General features: G+C 36.2%; 1 pseudogene; it reads left to right on the top strand.

Annotated features, from left to right (window-relative positions):
• The first annotated feature begins 277 nt into the window (after nucleotides 1-277).
• Nucleotides 278-20,949, top strand: LOC123942137 (annotated as a pseudogene).
• The last annotated feature ends 3,683 nt before the right edge of the window (nucleotides 20,950-24,632 follow it).

Raw genomic sequence — 24,632 nt, 5'->3', positions numbered from 1 at the left:
TTATTTACTGCCAGGTAGTGGCAACAGTTGTGTCTCATGCATATTGTTACACTAGTTGATTTTGGGTAACCCTAACTTAAAAATGTTCTCTATACCAATGTGCAAGTTTCCAAACACGAGCGGAAAATTACAAAAATGCTAAGTAATCAGGCTTATGGAAGGACCAAACAAGAAAAGGCCAGGTGGAGTTTCTCTGAAAAGGTTCTATAATGCCTTTATGATTAATAAACCTAAGGAAAACATCTGAAGCTTCTTTGAAATGTTAAGAATGAACTATTGGAGAACAACTGTGCTTCAAAGAGTAGTAAAATATGTGAGGCAGTATCTCACTAGGGGGAAAAGGAATCCTATACTCCCGATAAATTATATAGAAAGGAGTAGAGGGTTGAGCCTGACAAGTTTAGAAGAGTTTCTGTTAACTTGTCAACTCCAGCTATCCCCTTCAAACCTTAAACCCCTGGATTCCCAAGGTAAATTCTTGAGAATTGGCACAACTAAATATTCCCAGAAATGCAACTCCATATTGCATAACCAGAATAGATGGAGCTTAACAAAAGGAAACTATATGGAAATCTGGGTAGTTCTGTAAAATCTCTTCAGATGCTTCATGTGAATGGAAGAGGGCTTACAAAGCCAACTTAAGAATGAGACGGTCTGCTTTATAAATTATAACTTTATCAATACACACTCACTGAGTATCAGCAGTGAGCAAGTCTTGCTCCTAGAAATAAAAACTTATGTTTGTTCCCTTAAGATATTTCATCTAGTTAATGTGATATACAATTAGAATACACACAATTCTAATTAGAGCAATATGAAATAGGATTAAGACAAAGAATCCTAAATATTTTCCTCTAATGCAAGAGCTTTTAAGGAAAAGAAACTTTTTTGGAAGGGTCTGAGCAAATCAGAAATGTAGACAGATAAACAAAGAGTACACTGCATCCATGAGGTGGAGATTAGCCAGTTCTCAAATATTCATGATTATAAGGATAGAAATTGTGTGGGTGATTGAATACATTACTGAAAAATTGAGACACTGAAGTACACAAATGTACAAAAATATGAGAGAGAGTAGGAGTAGTTCTAGTTAACTGTATGGTTGAGTAAGTGGTGAAATCCAGGCCTTTGTCATTAGCTTTGTGACTCAAATTCAGAGAAGATACCGAATAGGTTGGCAAGTTCATGTCCTTTCTCTTTCGGTGATCAGTGAGATTTACAAAAAAACTGAATCAAGCCTAAAGTACTCAGATCTGACAGTGCTGATTGTCCACCAAAAAAACCCATTCTCCCTTTTCCTACAATAACTGTATTAGAGCTGGGGACTGGTTACCTGGCTAGCTGGTATTTTGTGTGTGTGTGTGTGTGTGTTAGCAAATGTTACCATGCGGAACACTAAACTTTATTCACTTTATTTATATATTTAACAGTTCTGAAGTATTTCCCAAACTCCCTTGCTGTTAGATATCACATCCTGACTAAGCTCTCTCCATGTGAGCAAGAACATGGCATACCACTTCTGAGTCTGGGCCTAGGACAATGGACATACATTCCACCCCACTCTTCCCCTTCCCACTACTGGAACCTAGCCATGGCACATTGTAGTTTGATCACATAAACAAAGACATTACAGTTGTGGATCATGGAGCAACAAGATAAAAGGAACCTGAATCTCTGAATCTGAGTCCCATAGATCTGTCCCACTGAACTCTGGACTATTATGTGAGAAAGAAACTTCTCTAGTCTTTAAACTACTGTATTTTGGGTTCTTTTTTTTTTATAGCCACTTAGCCTTACACAGACTATTTCAGAAAAAAAAGTATATTATGAAGGAGGGGTATAGTATTCAATGACAATATATTCTAATAGGAGGTACATTGAATTTTTTTCCCATAGCTATTTTTTGCTGAATGCTGGACAAACATTATACCAGTGTAGAAGCCATATTGGTGCCCATCCCATATTTCCTGGCTTTTCAGCATGCGCTGGTGAAATTCCCACTGCTGGTACCTGCATCCCTGTGCCTCCGTGCTCTTCTTCCAGCCCTGTGCAGGTGCAGACTAAAGTGCTAAGGAATTAATATCCTCAGGAGCAGCCCTCAACCCATGACCTCCCAGGAGATGGTATACTAATACGCTACCTATTAGGTGGGATAATTCTGAGATGTGTGCTTTTGCATCAGTTTTCCAGAGTTCCTCTATAGAGTGAAGCTCCAGGTACCCTTTGTGGTAGCTGGCTTACCCGTGTCCTTCCTTCTGATTGCCTTCCTGTTACTCAGTCACTTCCTCCACTTCCCTATCATATTCTCTGAACTTCCCAAATAAACTAATTTCACTCAAATCATTGCCTTGGAGTCTGCTTCTGGGAGAACACAAATTAAGACAGCCAATTTCTTCATACTCACAATCTCAGACAAAACCATTCTCCAACCATAGTCTTTATTATTAGATAGTATTATATTATTTTTATGGATGAAGAAATCAAATTTGTGCGAGTTAAGTAACTTGACCAAGATCAGTGTCAGAACTAGAATTGGTTGGAACACAGAACTATCTCACATTAAAGTTTTTGCACCTTCCAATATACTAGACTCTACCAGAAGTGGAAGTTTTCTAATTGTCTATTGATGCAAATTTCAGTAGATGATAATGTTGGAAGTTTTATAACTGGATGATATATTTCAGGGAAACTAGACAAAATAGATTCTACATTAGTCTATAGTATTTTGTGTTCAGTAAAACATTTCTGATAACACTTTTTGTTAGACATAATTTAGCCTGAATAGGGGAAAAAAAAAAGCAGTTTTCAACTACTTGCTAAGACACATTTATTGAGCTCTTTTGAAGTTAGTCAAATCCTCTCCAGAGCTACTTCACGTGAATAAATCTTTTCTTAAAATGGTCTGCATAGATAGACTCTTTGATTTAGGAACCTAGTTCTACTTACTTCCCTATCCAGACTTGCATAGAGAAAAGGCTAGTAGATGAATACACATGAAGACATAAATAATTCATAAGGCTGGGGGCTCAGGAATTTTTGTATTTGAACAATTAATCAACCTATGGAATTAACAGAAATTTGGTTTAGAATTTCAGAAGTCAGTCAACAAGTAAAATTTAGAGATATTTGATGAGACAAAGTTACCCTTCCTGTATTTTTTCCTAATCCAAGTACTCGTAAGACTAGTTCTACATGAAGCAGGCATATAGAGAGGATAGTCAAAATCTGAGGAAATAACAGTTTCTTTACCCTATATTGTATTAACAATTTAACCTGTGCATTTCTTCTTGTTCTTTGTTTGTTTGTTTTTTATTGTGTTATGCTAGTCACCATACACTACATAATTAGTTTTTTATGTAGTGTTCCATGATTCATTGTTTGTTTATAACACCCAGTGTTCCAGTTTGCACCAGTGCAATTGGTGCCCTCCTTAATACCCATCCCTGGGTTCACCCATGCCCCCACCCCTCCCCTTCTAAAACTTTCCTTTTGTTTCCCAGAGTCCATAGTGTCTCATGGTTCCGCTCCCCCTCTTGACTTCTCCCCCTTCATTTTTCCCTTCTCCTAATGTCCTCCATGCTATTCCTTATGTTCCACAAATAAGTGAACCTGTACATTCTTTTAGATTTTAAGTTAATATTTTTCCAGGAAAAACCCTGCACAGTTGTCACCCACAGGCAATACACCAGATTACAAAATGTTGGGTATTAGCATGGAAGTATTATAAGGGCTCAAAGAAAAAAGAAGCTGTTTACTCTTCACCACCACTGGATATAGTCTAAACATTACATTCCTGAAAGGATATGCAGTATCACTTACATTCAGTCTAGGCAATTGCATTTCTCTCCTGGTCTTAGCTGAAATGTGCAACAAGAGCATAAGCTTTGGTTATTTGAGGTAAACAAACCCTGTGGTCAACTCCTGCTTCAGCTGAAGCTAATGTCAATATGGATGGGCATGGAGGAGAATACTAAAAGCCCAAAAACACTGATTATCTTCAGAAAATGTAATGAGTCAGTCCCTACCCTTATTAATGTCAGAGTTTTATAGAGAACAAGACATCACATAAAGTCTGAAAAAGAATGGAAGCCAGAATAAACAGAGCTACGCATCAAAAAGTCTTAAGTCTCACAGCAGACACAGTTTAGCTAATGTAGTTGGATTCACAGAATTTTTATCCAGACAGACTATGGCAATAAAAGAGAAATATGCACATTGGAACATATTTATCTACCTCATAAAAGTGTACAAAATTTTATATACAAATGTAAATAAAAGGACTTTGCCTGTCTGCAGAAATGTACATGCTTTTCATTTGCCCAATGACTCACACATGAGATTGTATCAAGTTTAATTAAGTAATGAAATGTGAAACACATATATGTACCAAATGTATTTCATCTTAAAAGTATTTTTGCCTACTTAAAAAAATACTTCCAATATTCTACAGCATATCCTAGATTTTAAGCTCTCAAGACTTAAAATATTGGCTAATTGTTAACATTATTTCATCAAGTGCCAGTAATGGGGCAGTGGTGCTGTGATTATTATTGGGTTTTTTTTTTTTAAGTTCTCATTCATTGGTGATACAAACCAGTATTTACGGATGGAATCACATGATCTCTTGGATTTGCTTTACAATTCTTCAAATATTTTGGGAAAAAGAAAGGTTGGGGGGTATAGATGAAACAACAACATAGAATGTTGAAAACTATTGAAGTTGGAAAATGAGTATAAATGGGCTCATTATATTTTTTCTATTCTCTTATATATGTTTTAAATTTCCATAGTGAAACCATAAAACAAGAAAAATATTGCTACCTGAATAAAAACCATGCAGTCTGTATTTAAAAGAGAAAATTAGGAGCAGTAACAGTGAGATACATCAATTTTTATCAATAGAGATGATATAATTTTGATTTTATGCTTTACGATGACCATATTAGGAACTTTCTGTGATAATACTAATTTATCCTGCATCTTAAAGGTTTTAATTACATATAGTAACTGCACATTTTTCTTAAATATGTTCAAAAGCTTTCTTAAGTATTTATAAAAAGTCAGTTTCAGGACTAAAAACACGATCTTTTTAGAAAATTAGAATAATCTCGTACTCATCATTTTCCATATTTTGAGAAGGGACTTGTAAAGTTAGAAAGCCTCTGGGGTGAAAAGGACTCTCCAGAGAAATCCCAGACAGAGGTGTACCTTAACAATGCAGTAACCCTGTTTGCAGTTCCTCTTTGCACAAAAGTTCTGGACATTTTTCTGACAGAAGATTTTTAGGCACTATTTTTATATATATGTTCAAGCCAGATGGTCAATAATATATAACTTCTTAATTACTAAATCATATCTCTTTTGTTTGCAGTAGGCAAGAGAAATGAAAGTTAAGTATTCATGGCAGGTAAATAATAAAATATTATGTTCGTTTAGATAGATTTTAATAATTAATAACACTATTATTAAAATTATTATTGTAGTTCTACATTAAACCTCAGTTACATCTAAAGAAAAAAGTTCTTAAAACCAATACATTTGTTTTTCAACAAAATCATTTGCTTCAGCATCATACGCTACTCTGAATGCATTGTTCTTACATTGATGAAGATGGAACTTGAGTGCCATCTGGTGTCCCTCTTTCTCCATCCTGCAGGATTTTCCTCTGATCTTGGCCTGTGAAAATCCTCCTTGCATTAGCCTGGCACTCCAAATGCCAAATTAAAAGAAGACATTATTTGCCAGACAGATAAATCATCTGCTCAAAGACTATAGAATCCTGAACCTCATAACACAGTAATATCTATAATTCATATTCATTTTCTTCACACTAATTCAAATCCTGTGTGTCCCACAAATCTAGTGATCTACAGTGATCTCTCTCTGTCAAATAAATAAATAAAGCTTTAAAAAAAAAAAAAAAGCAAGGCAAGACCTGTATAGTAGTGCATAGAATTCTAGCTTTTTCCCTCCTTTCTCTGTATATTGATCTCAGAGATTACACTGTGTCTCTATGTGAATATGGACAGTTAGCATTTACCAACATGTACCAGTCTACTTTCTCTTGTTAAAAAAAAAAAACTTTAAAAAATGGGGTTGTAGGTCAGTAAAGGATGGGACTGAGATGTTTGGGTGGGTTAAGTGGGCATTTTGACAACATGGCTTCTCCTTTGGCATGTTTAATTGTGATGTTTAATGGACATCCTTGCAGTTTAAGATGACACTTTTAAAATAAAACTCTGTCCTAATGAAAAAAAAATAATAATTTTCTTAAAAAAGCAAGAAGTAATCCAACTGCAACATCTTAGATTCACAAACTCTGCTGAGAGTATGCCATTGTCCCATTCCCCAGAAGACTAACTAGGGGTACAAACAGCTCCTTTTTCATGGAGTTTCATGCAACTCAATTAAATAATTTAGTACACAGATATTTTTTAAGTAAAGAACTATGTTGTGACAAATCTATGTATATATATGTATATATATATACACATATATATAATACATGCGAAAGTCAAGAATTAGAAGATTATTTATAATATAATCCAACGCTTATTTATAAGAGACTGATTGAATAACTTATAGTATGGAATGCCATGCAAACATAAAAAAGAAAAGAATAAGAGAGATCTTTATGAATTAATGTGGAATGAATTCCACTATATATTGTTAAGTAAATACAATAGTTTATTATATGCTACTTATGTGTAAGAAAGAAAAGAAATACATGTTTGGGTTTTGGTTTTTTTTTGCCAAAAACGGAAAAGAAGAACAAAAAACAAAAAAAAATGAAGACATTTACATTTAGAGGACAGGTGGGAATGGAATAGAAGAAATAAGCATGGAATAACAATTCTGTAAACATACCATCTTACATAGTTTCAACCTCTGAATCATATACATTTTTTAGGTAATCAGAAAGTAAATCAAAGGACAGTAAAAAAAAAAAAAACCACACACACACACATTAAATTGAACATAAACACAAATGGGCCTAAATGTATCAAATTACAGTCAAACAGAAAAAGAACTGATTCAAGTAACTTTTGAACACATTACTATACATCTTTAGTGGAATATAGTCTATGGACAAAAGAAAAAGAAATATTTACTTAGTATTGTACTCTTAGTAGTCATATGTATCAAAATTCTGAAACTGTTCTATTATAGACACTGTAAATAAGTTAACATTGTTACTACGATCTAAAATTTTCACTGTAAAAAATTGTATACATACATAACAAGTATATATACTAAACAAAAGCAAAATTAAACCCTGAATTGTTAAATTTGAGTTGTAATAATTTTTTAAAATATTTTATTTATTTATTTTGACAGGCAGAGATCACAAGTAGACAGATAGAGAGGGGGAAGCAGGCTCCCTGCTGAGCAGAGATCCCAATTCGGGACTCGATCCCAGGACCCTGAGATCATGACCTGAGCTGAAAGCAGAGGCTTTAACCCACTGAGCCACCCAGGCGCCCCTTGTAATATTTTTTAATTAAATTATTTTTTAGAGAGGGACAAAAATGTACACATGTGTGAGCAGTGGGGAGGGGCAGAGGGATAGGAAGAGAAAGTCACTTAAGCAGCCTCCATGCCTAGGGTGGAACCCAAGTCCTGCTGGATCTCAAGATACTGAGATCACAACCTGAGTAGAAATCAAGAGTCTGACACTTAACCTTCAGAGTCACCCAGGCGCCCCGTTAAATTATAATATTTTTTTAAGGTTTTTTTTTTTTAAGATTTTATTTATTTATTTGACAGACAGAGATTACAAGTAGGCAGAGGCAGGGAGAAAGAGAGAGAGAGGAGGAAGCAGGCACCCTGCAGAGCAGAGAGCCGGAAGCAGGGCTCGATCCCAGGATCCTGGGATCATGACCTGAGCCAAAAGCAGAGGCTTTAACCCACTGAGCCAACCAGGTGCCCCCAATTGTAATATTTTAAAAGATAAATTAAAACAAAGCAATCTCTAACACATAAAAATAAAATTATATCCAATTGGAGTTACAATCACACAGGAAAGAACTTTTCCAAGTAACTTTTTTAAAGATCTTGTTTATTTGACAGAAAGAAAGAGCATGTGAGCGAGCAAGAGCAGAGGGAACGGCAGACAGAGGGAGAAGCAGGCTCCCCATTGAGCAGGGACCCCCAATGCAGGGCTTAATCCCAGGACTCTGAGACCATGACCTGAGCTGAATGCAGATATTTAACCAACTGAGCCACCTGGGTACCCCTCCAAGTAACTTTTAAAAATAAAAGGTGAGGAGCGTCTGGGTGGCTCAGTCAGTTGAGCCGCCAACTCTTGATTTTGGCTCATGTCATGATCTCAGGGTCCTGGGACTGAGTCCATGTTGGGCTCAGCATTGGGCATGGAACCTGCTTAAGATTCTCTCTCTCCCAGGGTGCCTGGGTGGCTCAGTGGGTTAAAGCCTCTGCCTTTGGCTCAGGTCATGATCCCAGGGTCCTGGGATCGAGCCCGGCATCGGGCTGTCTGCTCAGCAGGAAGCCTGCTCACCTCCTCTCTCTCTCTGCCTGCCTCTCTGCCTACTTGAGATCTCTGTCTGTCAGGTAAATAAATAAAATATTAAAAAAAAAAAAAAAAAGATTCTCTCTCTCCCTCTCCCTTTGCCCAACCTCCTCCCCACATATGCCTGCTCTCTCTCTTAAATAAATAAGTCTTTAAAAAAAAAAAAAAAGATAAAATGTGATAGCATATCTCTACAGAGATACACCTTAGGGATAAAAAAATTGCAAAAAAAAATTTTTAACCACAATCATATTGTGGACAATGATGTTATTCTGAATTGTTCTTCAGGATAAAGCAAATGAGTAATTAGGATATGTAATTCTTTGTGTCATTGAGAACCAGGATTCTTGACATGAAAGAAAGGAAATAAAAATGTAAGAAACTTTTGGGGCACCTGGGTGGCTCAGTGGGTTAAAGCCTCTGCCTTCAGCTCAGGTCATGATCCCAGGGTCCTGGGATCGAGCCCCGCATCGGGCTCTCTGCTTGGCTGGGAGCCTGCTTCCTCCTCTCTCTCTCTGCCTGCCTCTCTGCGTTCTTGTAATCTCTATCTGTCAAATAAATAAATCTTTAAAAAAAAATGTAAGAAACTTTTAGTAAAAACCCCATAGTCTAAAATTTGAATTGGATGTATTATTCAGGATTACTATTTGATATACTATCCAGCATAATTCAGGATATAATTCTTCTTAAAAAGAAATTGCTAGCTCTCTTCACTGAAAAGGCCTAACTGGTAATAAGCATCCCTGGAGCCTAGACTATGTTGACTGAAGTATCATTTCACACTAAAAGAAGAGAAGTGGCTGGTTCCAGGTCTACGACAGAGAAAACATAAGGTCAGCCTTAAAGATCTTACACCACAAGGCAAGGAAATGCTCAAAGACTAGTGAAGTCGTGTCTTGATTCGAAGAGGCTTCCAGTAGCTAAATCTGGGATAATCTGAGCACCAAAGAAGATCAAAAACAGTAAAGGATTAAAACATGTCAAATTAAAAATAGAGTCCCTGATGGCACACAAAAGAAATAGAGAGAAAAAAGGTCAGAAGGCTGGTGGGAAGAAAAATTTTTCCTTATAGAGGAATGACAGCTAATAATTGTAAAGGAGTGAAAGAATTTTCTTAAACTAATCATTTTGTCTTTCCCAGTGTAATAACGATTTGGGCAAGAAGTATTAATGGATGATAAAACCATTGGTTAAAGGTTGATGAGGAACAATATATTCACATGGTCTCTAAGTACCCCATAAAATGCCTACCAATTTCAAAGAGGAAAATACATCTTCAAATTTAAGCCAGCTGGCAGTCTGCCCTTAACTAAATGATCATCTATTTTGTACCACCAAAAGTAAGACAAACTGACTTACTGAGCTTCCTAATGTAAGGCAATAAGTACCCATCAATTATGATTCAACCCCTTCAGAAATATTTAATTTAAACCTAATCAAAAGGAAATCATAAGACAAACTCAGAATGTAAGACATTTACAATGTCATGAAAAACCAAACAAGGTAGAGGGAATGTTCTAGATTTAAAGAGACATGGCAACAAAATATGGTGTATGAATCTTGATCATATCCAAAAAACAAAAACAGGTAAAAGCTATTTTGTGTACAGTTGGGGAAATTCTAATATGAGCTGTAAAGTAGATGATATTATGAAAGTATTGTTTTCTTAGATTTGTTAAGATGGTAGAAGAATGTTAGGAAATGCATGCTGATTGTCATGACGCCTTCAACTTATTTTCAGATGGTTCAGCAAAAAAGCATGTGCCTACATACATATATAAATTATTCATAGATAAAATATATATACTACATATATTTACATACATAATACATTACATATACAATTAGAGACAGATACGTATTCATTATGCTTGTCTTTCAGTTCTTCTAAGTTTTTAATTTTTCAAAACAAAAATCTAGAAGGAAAAAAGAGCTATTTGCTAAGAATGTTATAAAACTGAAAAATTGTGTAAGGCAAAAAAGAAGTGCACAAATGTCATGACTTTTAAAACATGGAGACATCATTCTCTGTTGTGGCAATCAGGAAAGAAGTCATAAAAGGCAATGCATTTCTAAATGTAAAGATTTTGAGTTAATAATGACCTTAGAAATATTCTAACTAAACTTTCTCAGTTTGTAGATAAGAAATCTGACACATAGGCGAACCATAAGAGACTATGGACTCTGAAAAACAACCTGAGGGTTTTGAAGGGTCAGGGGTGGGAGGTTGGGGCAACCTGAGGGTTTTGAAGGGTCAGGGGTGGGAGGTTGGGGGAACAGGTGGTGGGTAATGGGGAGTGCACGTTTTGCATGGAGCACTGGGTGTTGTGCAAAAAGAATGAATACTGTTACGCTGAAAAAATAAAATGAAAAAAAAAAAAAAAAAGAAATCTGACACAGAGAGGCTCAGTGGCTTGTCCAGATTCAACAAATGTTTAGTACAAAGCTATGGAAGCTAAAGCACACTGTCCATAGTGGTTTCCATTAATCCATTTATTGAGCAACTTCTACTTCTACTTCCCATTTGAGATGGACAAAGAAGGACATGTTAAATAACAAAATGTATAAGGAACTCAATCATTACAAATTTCAAAATAAAATTTAAAATTGGTTGGGCAAAGAAGAAGTTAGATTTGCTGGCCTTGAAAATGGATGGGTTCGTGAAGCAAGGCATGTGGACAGCTGCAGAAGCTGGGAATTCCGTCAGCTGACAGCCAGCTAGGAATGGTGACAACTGCAGTCCACACTTGCAAGAACTGAATTCTGCCAACAAGACAAATGAGCAAGGATTCTCCCCTAGAGACTCCAGATAGGAATACAACCCTAACGACACCTTGATTTTTAGCTCAGTGATGCTCATAGTGGACATATGATTTACAGACCTGTAAGATAATAAATTTATATTGTTTAAAAAGAAATTGATTGGGGACACCTGGGTGGCTTGGTTGGTTAAACATCCAACTCTTGATTTCAGCTCAGGTCATGATCTCAGGGTCATGAGATCGAGCCTCACACGGAACCTGCTTAAGATTCTCTCTCCCTTATTATGCCTCCATCAGAAAGGATGAATACCCAACTTTTGTAGCAACATGGACGGGACTGGAAGAAATTATGCTGAGCGAAATAAGTCAAGCAGAGAGAATCAAGTATCATATGGTCTCACTTATTTGTGGAGCATAACAAATAACATGGAGGACATGGGGAGATGGAGAGGAGAGGGAGTTGAGGGAAACTGGAAGGGGAGATGAACCATGAGAGACTATGGACTCTGAAAAACAACCAGAGGGTTTTGAAGGGGCGGGGGGGGGGGGAGGTTGAGGAACCAGGTGGTGGGTAATAGGGAGGGCACGTACTGCATGGAGCACTGGATGTGATGCCAAAACAATGAACACTGTTATGCTGTAAATAAACAAAAAAAAAAAAAAAAAAGATTCTCTCTCCCTCTCCCTCTCCTCCCCACCCCATACCCATTCACATGTGCTCTCTCTCTTAAAAAAAAAAAAAAAAAAAATGGCTGGACAAAAAAGTGAACCAGGGATTTATTAGCTCATATAACTGGAAAGAGCAGGTATAGAGACTAGTGACAGGCCTCAGGTAGCACTGGATTCGAACTCAAATTATGTTTACCATTTCCTCCATATTTTGGCTCTGCCTCTCCTGGTATGAGGATCTCAGTGTTTCTCTTTAGAGACAGATTTCTTCCCTACAGAAACTCTAGAACTACTACTCAGTTCAGCAAATTCAGAGAAAAGAGAGGACTTCCCTTTCAGGGTTCATATATATAATCACACAGAAAGTTACTGATTGTCCTAGATTGGATCATGTTTTAAAAAAAAAAAATCCCTGGCCTGAGGGACAGAGCACTGTATGTGGCCAGATCAGGGTCACATGCAACCCCACCATGCACAGTACACCACTCCTGCCTGCCCACCCCAGCCCTGCCAACCACATGGAATGAAAGAAGGACAGATTCCCTAAGATGAAGGGTGAAGAGGAATGCCAGGTAGACAAAAACAAGAAGTAATAATACAGTGAGTAAACAATGGGAACAAATTGTAAAGGTAAAAACACCACAAATTGTTACAGGAAGTAGGAAAATCTCAATTCTGATAGGGTTCTAGGAACTAGTGAGAGGAAAGTCCCTTGAGGTTGTATTGTAGAAGTTAGTGAAATAGTGATATGACAGGCAGAAGAAAGCAGTGCTTAATATGGTAGAAAGTGAAGAGACATAGGCTTAAAAAAAAAGAAAGAAAGAAAAGAAAGAAAGAGAGAGAGAAAGAAAGAAAGAAAGAGAAACACAATGACATAATTTAATCCGGGATGTGGGAAGATTATCAGTCATCAGTGTATGACTGTTTCTCAAAGTGTAGTCCTTGGCCCACCAACATCAGAAATCACCTGGGTATTTTGTTAAAAATGCAAAATCCTGGGTCCCACCCAAATTTACTAAATGAGAATCTCTAAAGTTGGGTCACAGGTACCTGCATTAGAAATGAACATCACAGGCATTATTTCTATATTCTAAAAGCTGAGAACAAATAGGGTTGAATTTTGGTAGAAAGAAGTGTTTAACAGGATACATTTCCCAAATGTTTTAGGTAATTGGATACCTCCTACTTAATCCTTGATGCATTTTTGTCTATTACTATCAGAGTGATGGGCCAATAATTTAGCTGCCACAGCGACCCAGGATATAAAAAGTAAAATTTGGGCTAATAATTAATCTCCTTTAACATGGTATCATGCTTTTATAAAATCCTGTTTCTTGAAGCATTTCTACATCCATATGCAGTAAAGGGTTAATTCAGTAGACTTGGGTTGTTGCTCAAACATGGCACATTCCAAAGAAAGCACTGTCCTTTGATGCTCCTGGAAAAAACTTCTGCCTTGGGGTAACCTGTCTAAGAGTGTTTTTATGTGCCTCCAGCTTTGTGCTATGCTGCAGCAGTTTGGACTTTGCAAGGCTGGATCCCCACATAAAAATACTGATTCCCAACTGACTAATCCCCAACAAAAATACTGGATATCAAGGCTCAAAAGAGTTTCCCTGGTTCACTACTTTGCACATGTTGTCACATATCATTGATGGGAGAAAAGGACATCCACCTAGGACTACACTGAGAGGCAACACCTGGAAACTTGTTCTTGGTTCCCCCGGGACTTTAGCCATGTGTATTTTCCCAGTGATGACTTCAATCTTCATCCTTTCGCTGTAATAAGCCTTAGCCATGAATACAACAGCTTTTCTGAGTTCTGTGAGCCCTTCTAGCAAATCATCAACCCTGAGGTTGGTCTTAGGGACCACTGACACAATCAGCACTTCAACATTATACTTTCATATTGTGGTTTCCAATTCAATTAAGCTTAACTATTGCTTAAATAAAACACTTTGTATTAGTTTTTCATTCTGTTGCCCTTTGACCCAATACCTGTTAGAAATTTATCCTAAAGAGATTGTAATGAAATAAGGACAGTCCTATCTCAATTTAAAAGTTTATTATAGTATAGTAGAAAATTGAAAACAACCTAAATTTTAAACAATACAAGTATAATTTAATGAACGATAGTAGGCCCATTTGGTGGAATAGTTATTAAAATGCTAAATTAAAGAACACAACTATATCCAAACCATGTGTGCATATAGACAAAGACTAAAAGAGAACATAAACAAATAGATGATTTTTTTGTAGTATTAAGACATTTTTAAATTCTTATTATTACTGTAAAAATTGTTTTTATAATAAGCAACTAATTTTAAGAGCCAAATTGTAAATGTAATTCTTTGGTTTATGGTACTAATTCAGTATTTTTAATATGAACTACTAAAAAACCATCTAACTAAAAAAACATATAAACCATCCATTAACTAAAACAGATATTCTATGTTCTATGTGGAGTCCAATTCCCAGAACAGGATTAGGAAATAAGAGAGTGGAGCAACGTGTTGTAGAAAGGGACTGTATGCCAGAGTCACACCCACGTCATTGAGCACCAACTTTACTTGCTACAAGCTATGAGGTCATGAGCAGTCACCTTCACCTTGCCAAAACTGAGTTTCTTATTTGTTAAGTGGAAATAATGATAATAAATGCTTTTACAGTTACTGCCATAATAAATGAGTAAAATACTTAATGCAGTGCCTGCATAAGAAAAAGCTAAATAAATTTTCAGTCTCTGCTCTCTCCCTCAGTTCTACTCTCAAAGATTGCAGATGTTAATTTACATATTTTTAAATGCTTTTCTCCTGTAACACCTACTTTCCATATCATATTCATTATGAAGTAATGTAATCTTGAGGCATAAATAATGATGACCCGATCATTATTTTATCTTAATTTTTTGGTGATTGGTTTAAGGATTGATAGGTACACACATTACTTTTTTTTTCATTTAACTAAATCATAAGCCCAATTTTCAAAATCAAATAATCTCATCTGAACCTGTTACTAATTTTCAAATCCAAAATAAAGCAACGTTAGCCAACAAATATTTATCAGAGGCCATTAATGAACCAAAACCAACAAAAACAGAAAAATAATGGAATAAAATAATAGTAGAAGTCTTACCACAGCCACTGTCACTGCTTTCCAAAAGCTTCTGGGCATTGTATTTTGCTAAGGAATTCAAAGATGGAAAATTTTAGAAACTGTTTCTCTATTTTTAAGTGCACAACAGAAAATTGTGTTCAAATTATCTTTCCTTGGTTAGTTCAAAAGCAAAATAAAATGATAGTGCACAAATATTTTCATCCAGTTTGCAATGTTTCATTGTATATCCAGCCTATCTTATATGTTACTTTAATTATGTTTTTGTGTGGGAAGTGTTGTCTCTTACCAAAGCATACTCTTTATTTGGTCAAACAGGAGATTCAGAGAAAAACAAGTAAGACAATTTTCATTTTCTTACTGGTGGGAGTCAAATCTGCATTGAAGAAATATTTGTCATGCTTACCACATTTTTGTTACATACTTGTCTCACAGAACCAGTGTACAACTTTGAAGGAAGAAGAATGGCTGCTGTGTATAATGTTGGAGAAGTATTCTCTGCCACCCATCTTCTCTCCTACAGTATAACCAGGCCAAACTTTCCAAAATATAACTTTAATTCTGAATCTTGCTCAAAATTTCCTAGTCTTCCTTTTTTTTCTTACTTGACAACCAGGCTTTCCAGCCCACCTTCAGTGATTACTCTCAACAAAAGCACCCCAATAACAAAACTAGTCCACCTCTATACTTTTCTCATCCTGCTACAACTGGTTAGAATCACTTTTATCTAAATCTTAATCATCTCTCAAGACCCAGCTAAAGCTCTCTATCATTCATAAGACCTTTCCCAGTCCTCATGGTTCATACATTAGCTCTCTCTGAATGTCCATAGCAGCTTTTATCTGAACTTACCTTTTGGCATTACTCTCTTGTGCCCTTGCCAAACCTTTTTTTGATCCACCTTCTACTCCAGTTCCTGGAAAATAGTAACTGTATACCATAAAAACAAAGATGATTATTATATCTGTAGCAGATTGTATTATTGCTCATAATTATTCACTCTTTCCTTTATGAATAAAATGTTTCCCCTTCACCTCTGACCCCTATGAACTCTGGGCTTGGACATCTGACTTGCTTTAGCCAATGGAATATTTGCTATGCATCACTTCCAAACAGAATTTTAAAGGAATTGCAAGATTCTAAAAGTTTCTTAGCTCCTGTGCCCACTACTATCAGAAAAGCATGTTGTGCATAAGGTTTTCCTCTAGTTTAAGTCCCAGAGTAAGAAGGAATATGGAGGAAATTCAGCCTACAGTCTGGGGAACAATCACAACATCCAACCAGTAGCTGACAATGTGAATGTGAACAAGAAGGAGATATTTATTATTGTGAACTGCTGAGAATTTGAGATTGCTTATCACATACTGAAAGCTAACTGATAAAATAACTAATATTTTGTAGGTACTATGTTCTATATCCACAATATCTCATCTAACCAACAAAATAATCCTATGTGTTAACATATGAGAAAACAAGGACAAGAGAGGTAGAGTAACTAATCCAAAAGACACGGTGCTGTAAAATACTGTATCTGACACATCTAGCTTTGAAGTTAGATTCTGCCACTTATTGAATATAATATTACAGGCATAATATAATCTCACTAGAATTCAGTAGTATATAGAATAGAGAGAATGCTTAAGTTCTTCTCACTGTACTTCTAAGGACTGTTGGAAGAATTAAATTAAATAATGTGAATGACTAAATAATTAAATAAAGAAGTGCATCTTAAGTTATGTCACCTCTATAGTAGACCCTTAGATAAAAACTTGATATGGGTAGTTTAGGAAGCATGTGTGAAAAAGTGGGGAAAGTGAGATGAAGAATGAAAAAGTCAATAAAATGTTTAGGTTACTATTTGGGGAATTGGGCTCAATCCCACTAAGGTAGGTATAAGTGGACTATGTCTCAGATAGTTAAGTGCTATCAGAACCAACCCTTTCACAAATAACAACAACAAACCTCAGACAAAAACAAAACAAAACAAAAACAAACAACAAAACAAAAACAAACAAAAAAAACAAGCAAAACAGGAAAGTGAAGTCACTGGAAAGTGAACCAAAAAAAAGTGATCAAGTGGATTCTGGAAGAATCAAAACTTGGAAGGACCAAAACAGATGAGTTTCCCATCATTACAGATGTTACCCTGAGGGCAGGCTGAAGTTAGCACCACACAGTGTGTCTAGAACTCTAGTACAAAGCAGTCTTTCTGGCCTAAAAAAATCAGAGGATGGAATTTAGAGCAGCCACTGATCCTGGAAAGTTGGGAGAGTGGGAGCTAAAAAAGAAGTAAAGCAGAAAGTAGGAGCCCTAAAAAAAAAAAAGAAAGAAAGAAAGTAGGAGCCCTGAATTCTGTTTATAAACTCTGTTACAGTCTCTGAACCACTCATGAATGGGGCAGACTCCAGTACCTCAGCTAAAGACAAAAGGAATGAACAAAGATGAGCTTCTGCTTAAGACAAAGTGTTTACAGCTTAAGTTTGACCAATGTTCCACTCAAAAATATAATGAACAGCTCATTGAACGCGGGGCTAGATCTTTGGATTGCTGTTTTCTTCTCCACCCGAGCCAGGCCCACACAGAAGCAACCATGTCTAAGGGACCTGCAGTTGGTATTGATCTTGGCACCACCTACTCCTGCGTGGGTGTCTTCCAGCATGGGAAAGTGGAAATAATTGCCAATGATCAGGGAAATCGGACCACCCCAAGTTATGTCGCCTTCACGGAGACCGAATGATTGATCGGTGATGCTGCAAAGAACCAAGTTGTGATGAACCCCACCAACACAGTTTTTTATGCCAAACGCCTGAGTGGACGGAGATTTGATGATGCTGTTGTCCAGTCTGATATGAAGCACTGGCCTTTCATGGTGGTGAATGATGCTGGCAGGCCCAAGGTCCAAGTAGAATACAAGGGAGAGACAAAAAGCTTTTATTCAGAGGAGGTGTCTTCCATGGTTTTGATAAAAATGAAGGAAATCGCAGAGGTTTATCTTGGGAAGACAGTTACCAATGCAGTTGTTACAGTACCTGCGGACTTCAATGATTCTCAGCGTCAGGCCACCAAAGATGCTGGAACTATTGCTGGTCTCAATGTACTTCGAATCATCAATGAGCCAACAGCTGCTGCTATTGCTTATGGCTTAGACAAAAATTTGGAGCTGAAAGGAATGTGCTGATCTTTGACTTAGGAGGTGGCACTTTTGATGTATCAATCTTTACTATTGAAGATAGTATCTTTGAGGTTAAGTCCACAGCTGGAGACACCCACTTAGGTGGAGAAGACTTTGACAACCGAATGGTCAACCATTTTATTGCAGAGTTCAAGCGCAAACATAAGAAAGATATCAGTGAAAACAAGAGGGCAGTATTTTGTGGAGGATTTTTAAATCTGTATTCATCAGAGATATTGGCTTGTAGTTCTCTTTTTTTGTGGTGCCTTTATCTCATTTTGGCATCAGGGTAATACTGGCCTCATAGAATGAATACTTCCTTTTGACTTTTTTGGAATAGTTTGCAAAATATAGGTATTAACTCTTTAAATGTTTGGTAGAAGCCATCTGTGAAGCCATCTGGTTCTGGGCTTTTGTTGGGAATTTTTTGATTAGTGATTCCATTTATTTGCTGGTAATCAGTCTGTTCAAATTTTATTTCTTCCTGTCTCAGTTTTGGTAGGTTATACATTTCTGGGAATTTACTATTTCTTCCAGTTTGTCCGATTTGTTGTCATATAGTTTTTCATAATATTCTCAAAATTGTTTGGGTTTCTGTGGTGTTTGCTGTTACTTCTCTCATTTGTTTATTTAAAAAAACATTTGAGCGGTGCCTGGGTGGCTCAGTCATTGGGTGTCTGCCTTTGGCTTGGGTCGTGACCCCGGGGTCATGGGATTGAGCCCCGCATCAGGCTCCCTGCTTGGCGGGAGGCCTGCTTCTCCCTCTCCCACTCCCCCTGTTTGCGTTCCCTTTCTCACTGTCTCTGTCAAATAAATAAATAAAATCTTTTTAAATTTTTTTTTTAAATTTGAATTACTGCTTTCTACAATGGTAGAGTTACGAAATAGCTCATTTAAAGAAAATAAAAGGTGAAAAACCCTACAGAAAAAAGATAAGTTGGAAAGTATACTAGACAACACCTAGTATTCATTGCAAATAAACCCAGTAATCTCTTTTTTGCCCATTTACAAGATTTTCTCTAACAATCTCCTTTGTCTCCCTTGTAATCATAAAAATCTCAAAATTATTTCTGTACACATAAAAAGGATCTAGTCTCATTAGTTTGGGCCTCATTATTTCCAGAGATGCAGCAAGTATTAATTACTCATATAGACCTCCATGAAATTACTTTGCAAATCTACAGTCATACGGTATTGAATAGTACTAAGACCACCATATTAACTTCTTCCTGAAAGTTTTCATAAGGAATCTTAGACTGAACTTCTAAAAGACTCTCTTTTGCTATCCTTAGACTATGAAACAAAACCCAGGAAATTCACTTGACCATAATATACCTGCAAAATCTATAAATCTGGTGAATTTCTTTCTTGTGGTCCCAAACATTCTCTTAGGTTCCCAGCCTAAGTAACCTTCCTTACCAACTATGAGATGGGGTACTATAAAGCAGGCACCAGGTCAGGTTTCTGTGAAGGGTTTGGTAGGCATTTCTTCCATAAGCAGTGAATTTTACTCATTTATTTTTAAGTAATTTCCACTCCCAACATGGGGCTCAAGAGTCACATGCTCTACTTGACTGAGCCAGGCAGTTGCCCCAAGAGGATAGATTCTTATCAAACATATGCAAACAATATTTTTCCATGAAAAGTAAAGACACTCAGTAAAGTTTTTTATTGCATTTTTTAACCTTATTTTTGTTTTGGAGATATAATTCACATACCACAAACCTCATCTTTCTAAAGTATATGATTCAGCAGCTCTGGACATTCACAAAGTTGTGCAACCATCACCACCATCTAATTCCAGAACACTTTCTTCACTCCAAAAAGAAACACCTTATCTATTAGCAGTCACTCTCCATTTCCTTCACCCTCAGGCCCTGTCAACAACTAATCTATTTCTGCTTCTAAGGATTTGCCTATTCTGGACACTTTACATAAATTGAATTATATAATATGTGGCTGTGTCTGACTTTACTATAATATTTACCATAATATTTTCAAGGTTCATCATGTTGTAGCATGAATCCGTATTTCATTTCTATGTAGCTGAATAAACAGTTGTATGGATATACTACATTTTGTTTAGCCATTCATCAGTTGATGGACATTTGGATTTTTTCTACTTTTTCACTATTGTGAATGACACTGTTAGGAACACTTGTGCCTGTAGTTTTTTGTGTGTACAATTGTCTTCATTTCTTTTGGGTGTATACTTAGGAGTGGAATTTCTAGGTCATCTGATAACTCAATGTTATGCATTTCCAGACTGTTTTCCAATAATGCACCATTTCACATTCCCACCAGCAGTGTACAATGGTTCCAGTTCTTCTACATCATCACCAACACTTGTTATCATCTGTCTTTTTTAGTACATACAGTGAGTATGAATTGGTAGTATATTATGAGTTTGATTTGCCTTTCCCCAATGACTACTGGTGTTGAGCATGTTGAGCATTTTTATTAGCCATTAGTATATCACATTTGGAGAATTGTCTGTTTATATTCTTCGCCTATTTTTAATTTGTCTGTCTTTTAATTGTTGAATTATATGAATTTTTTAATATATTTTTGGTACTAGACCTTTATCAGATGTATGAGTTGCAATTATTTTTTCCCATTCTGTGAGTTATCTTTTCACTTTCTTGGGTCCTTGGAAGTACAATCATTTTTAATTTTGATAACCTCCATTTTAGGCATCTTAACAGGCTCCCCACTGACCAAGAAACGGGACACGGGACTTGATCCCAAGACCCTGGGATCATGACCTGAGCCAAAAGGAGATGCTTAATCAACTGAGCCACCCAGTTCCAATTTTAACCCATTTCATAGCTTCTTTTCAGACCCGGATGTTATAAACTAAGGTAAATAAAATTCGCTTTCAAATTCTCACATATTAGAACAAACTGATACTTTAAGATCGTCTTTTCCCTCTTATGAGTGTGCAACTAAGTTTTCCAGAAGTTACATGACAAATGATATCACAGATTGAAGGCAAAGGAAATAGGAGAATCAAGCTGTATCTATTAGCCAGATATCAAAGAGATTTACAAAAATTTAAAATGGAACAACTCTTCTTAATTTTTTTAAATAGAGTTATTTTCATTAAATATACTACTTATGTTAATGTGCAATCAGTTCAAATTGTTATTTGCAAAAGAAGCAAATGTTTTAAAGACTTCTCAGTTTAAATTTCTAATATGGTAAATAATGATAAATATAACCTGCTTAGACAAAAGCTCATTAGGATCCTGAGACAAAAGGGTTTGAGAATCTCTGCATTAAGATAAAATTATATATTTTTAAAAGATTTTATTTATTATTTATTTGATACAAAGTGAGAGAGAGAGAGAAACAGAGACAGAGACAGCAGAGAGCAAGCGCAAGCACAGGGAGAAGCAGGCAGAGGCAGAGGGAGAAACAGGCTCTCTGCTGAGAAAGGAGTCCAGTGTGAGGCTGGATCCCAGGACCTTGGGATCATGACCTGAGCCAAAGGCAGCTGCTACCCAGACGCCCCTATTTTCTTTTTCTTTGAAAAAAAAAAAAAGCTCATAAACATTTATATTTTTCTGTCACCAGTGTTCACAGTAGAATTTCAACCACTTACAGTAATTATAGCTTTTAACCAAAGTAGTTAACTTCTACTTCACATAAAGAATTGGAGAAAAGTAAATAATTGAAAACTTGTCAACATAAACAAGCATTGTAGCAGAATAACAAAGCTCATAAACATACATAACAACTTCTTACAGCTAAACACACCATTAGAGTAGCAAACATGATCACATTCATTAATTCAACCCAAAGATCTACCCTCTCTATACCATATTAAGCATTTTCGCCAAAGTATATAAATTTAATACAATGCTTAGTAACCAAAATTTCAGAATTGCTTCCTAGTTAGAAAGTACCACCTTACACCAGACAGAATGAACAAAATTAACAAGACAGTAAACAACAAGTGTTGGAGAGGATGTGGAGAAAGGAGAACCCTCTTACACTGTTGGTGGGAATGCAAGTTGGTGCAGCCACTTTGGAAAAACAGTGTGGAGATTCCTTAAGAAATTAAAAATAGAGCTACCCTATGACCCTGCAATTGCACTACTGGGTATCTACTCCAAAGATACAGATGTAGGGGAAAAAAGTGCCATCTGTACCCCAATATTCATACAACAATGGTCACAGTCACCAAACTGTGGCAAGAGCCAAGGTGCCCTATAATGGATAAATGGATAAAGAAGATATGGTCCATATGTACAATGGAATATTATGCCTCCATCAGAAAAGATTATACCCCAATTTTTTATCAAATTGGATGGGTCTGGAGGAGATTATGCTCAGTGAAATAAGTCAAGCAGAGAGAGTCAGTTATCATATGGTTTCCCTAACTGTGGAGCATAAGGAATAACACAGAGAATATTGGAAGTTGGATAAGAGAAGTGAGTTGGGGGAAATCGAAGGGGGAGTCGAGCCATGAGAAACTGTGGGCTCGAGAAACAAACTGAGGGTTTTGAGGGAGGTCAGGTGAGCCTGGTGGTGGCTATTAAGGAGGGCACGTATTGCATGGAGCACTGGGTGTGGTGCATGAACAATGAAACTTGGAACACTGAAAAAAAATTAAATTAAATTAAAAACCAAAAAAAAAAGAGAAAGTATTTGATATCAAGTGATTACACAGAAATTAGATTAATATTAGTTGAAGGGTATAAGCTACCTGAAGATTTTAGAAATTATGTTTAAACTGGCACACTCCAAAAAATTATGTATGTAAAAGTTTGTCAAAAAAAGATTCAATTTTACTGCACACAGATTTATATTTTTTATAATTTTAAACATTATAGAGGAGTAATGTTAGCTTATTTGTTTGTTGTATTGTGGGAATTTTAGGAATATTTGTTTTACACAAGCACTTATTTAACTCTGTAACTCAAACAGAACAGAGTTTCTTTAACTGATTGTGTTATCTAACTTATTAATATTCTCCAGACAGAAGAAAACATTTCATATGCCCAAAATGAGGAAAAGGTCTTTCTCAGTTACAGACACTCAAATAACCTGGCACGTAGATATAGACACATAGCAAACTTACAGCTTAAGTTCCGTGTGGTAATAGTAAACACATAAATACAAAAACTCACTAGTGCAGATATCAAAGCTGTACTCCTTCCCAGTGAGCATAAAATTCTTATTTGATTTGAATTCAAAATAAACAGACACAGAAAAGAGACTAACAAACCAAATTTCCTATCATCTCTCACCCAGGAGAAATAAATTTATCATGCATTTACAGAGATTACCATACTATAAGACTAAATTCCCCCATTGCTGCCATCAATAGGGAATACTTAGTTGTCATGCACAAACCCCTAACAAAAACAAAGCACAAAACCTGCAGAGAGGAAAAAGCTAGAGGAATAGAGTCAACCAAGTTACAATTCTACTTTCACTTGAGATTATTCTGGGATCCATGACAAACTGTACCTGAGCTTAAATAACCCATGAGGTACATATTTATTTATTTACCTACTTATTTATTTAAGAGGAAGAGAGAGCATGTGTGAGCAGAGGGGATGGGGGGGCAGAGGGGGAGGGAGAAGGAGAGAGAATCTTGAGTAGACTCTGCTGAGTATGGAGCCCCACATGGGGCTCGATCTCTCAAGCTTGAGATCATGACCTAAGCCTAAACCAACAGCTGGATGTTTAACTGATTGAGCCACCCAGATGCCCCAAAGGGCACTTTTCTAGCAATGCAGTTTACTTGGCTTTGTTATTGGGCATCTCAGTGGATGATCACCAAAATTCTTAAGGACTATTCTTTTTTAAGGTAAAATGACTATTATACAAATAAAAATTAACACAGATCAAAGATTTAACTCATTGATTAATGAGGGCACCAGAAAGATATTACAAATGGCTCAAAGAAGAATCTAAAGAACAGACATATATAGGTCATCAAAAATGCTGAAATAATTTGTTAATAGATATAGAAGGGAGGTCTCTCCACCACACAAAATTCATTTTTATTATTTTCAATTTCGTCCGACTCACAACATTTAAAAGAGCTCTGTTAAAGATAATGAATGATAACAGACCACTACAGCACCAGATAACCCGGAAGGGTTCACTAAAGAATGTCTAGCAATCCATTGAAAAGACACTCGGTAATCTTTTTTCTTTTTTCCTCCATTCCAAAATCTTTCACAATTTTGCCTGACCACTCACAAAATATCATTAAGGCAATAAGAACCAAAAAATTGTATGTAATGATGTGGAAAGATGTCTACTATTATTAAAAAAAAAAAAAGTAAGGACCAAAGATGGTTCCATAAAGTAAAAAGGATGTGGGCATAAAGAATATGTATATTTTGTATATATGTGAATGAAATAC

This window comes from Meles meles, chromosome 5 (assembly GCF_922984935.1).
Source record: "Meles meles chromosome 5, mMelMel3.1 paternal haplotype, whole genome shotgun sequence".
In the NCBI taxonomy this organism is placed as follows: domain Eukaryota; kingdom Metazoa; phylum Chordata; class Mammalia; order Carnivora; family Mustelidae; genus Meles; species Meles meles.
The sequence above is the reverse complement of the archived record's forward strand: the minus strand, read 5'-3'. Positions and strand labels throughout refer to the sequence as shown.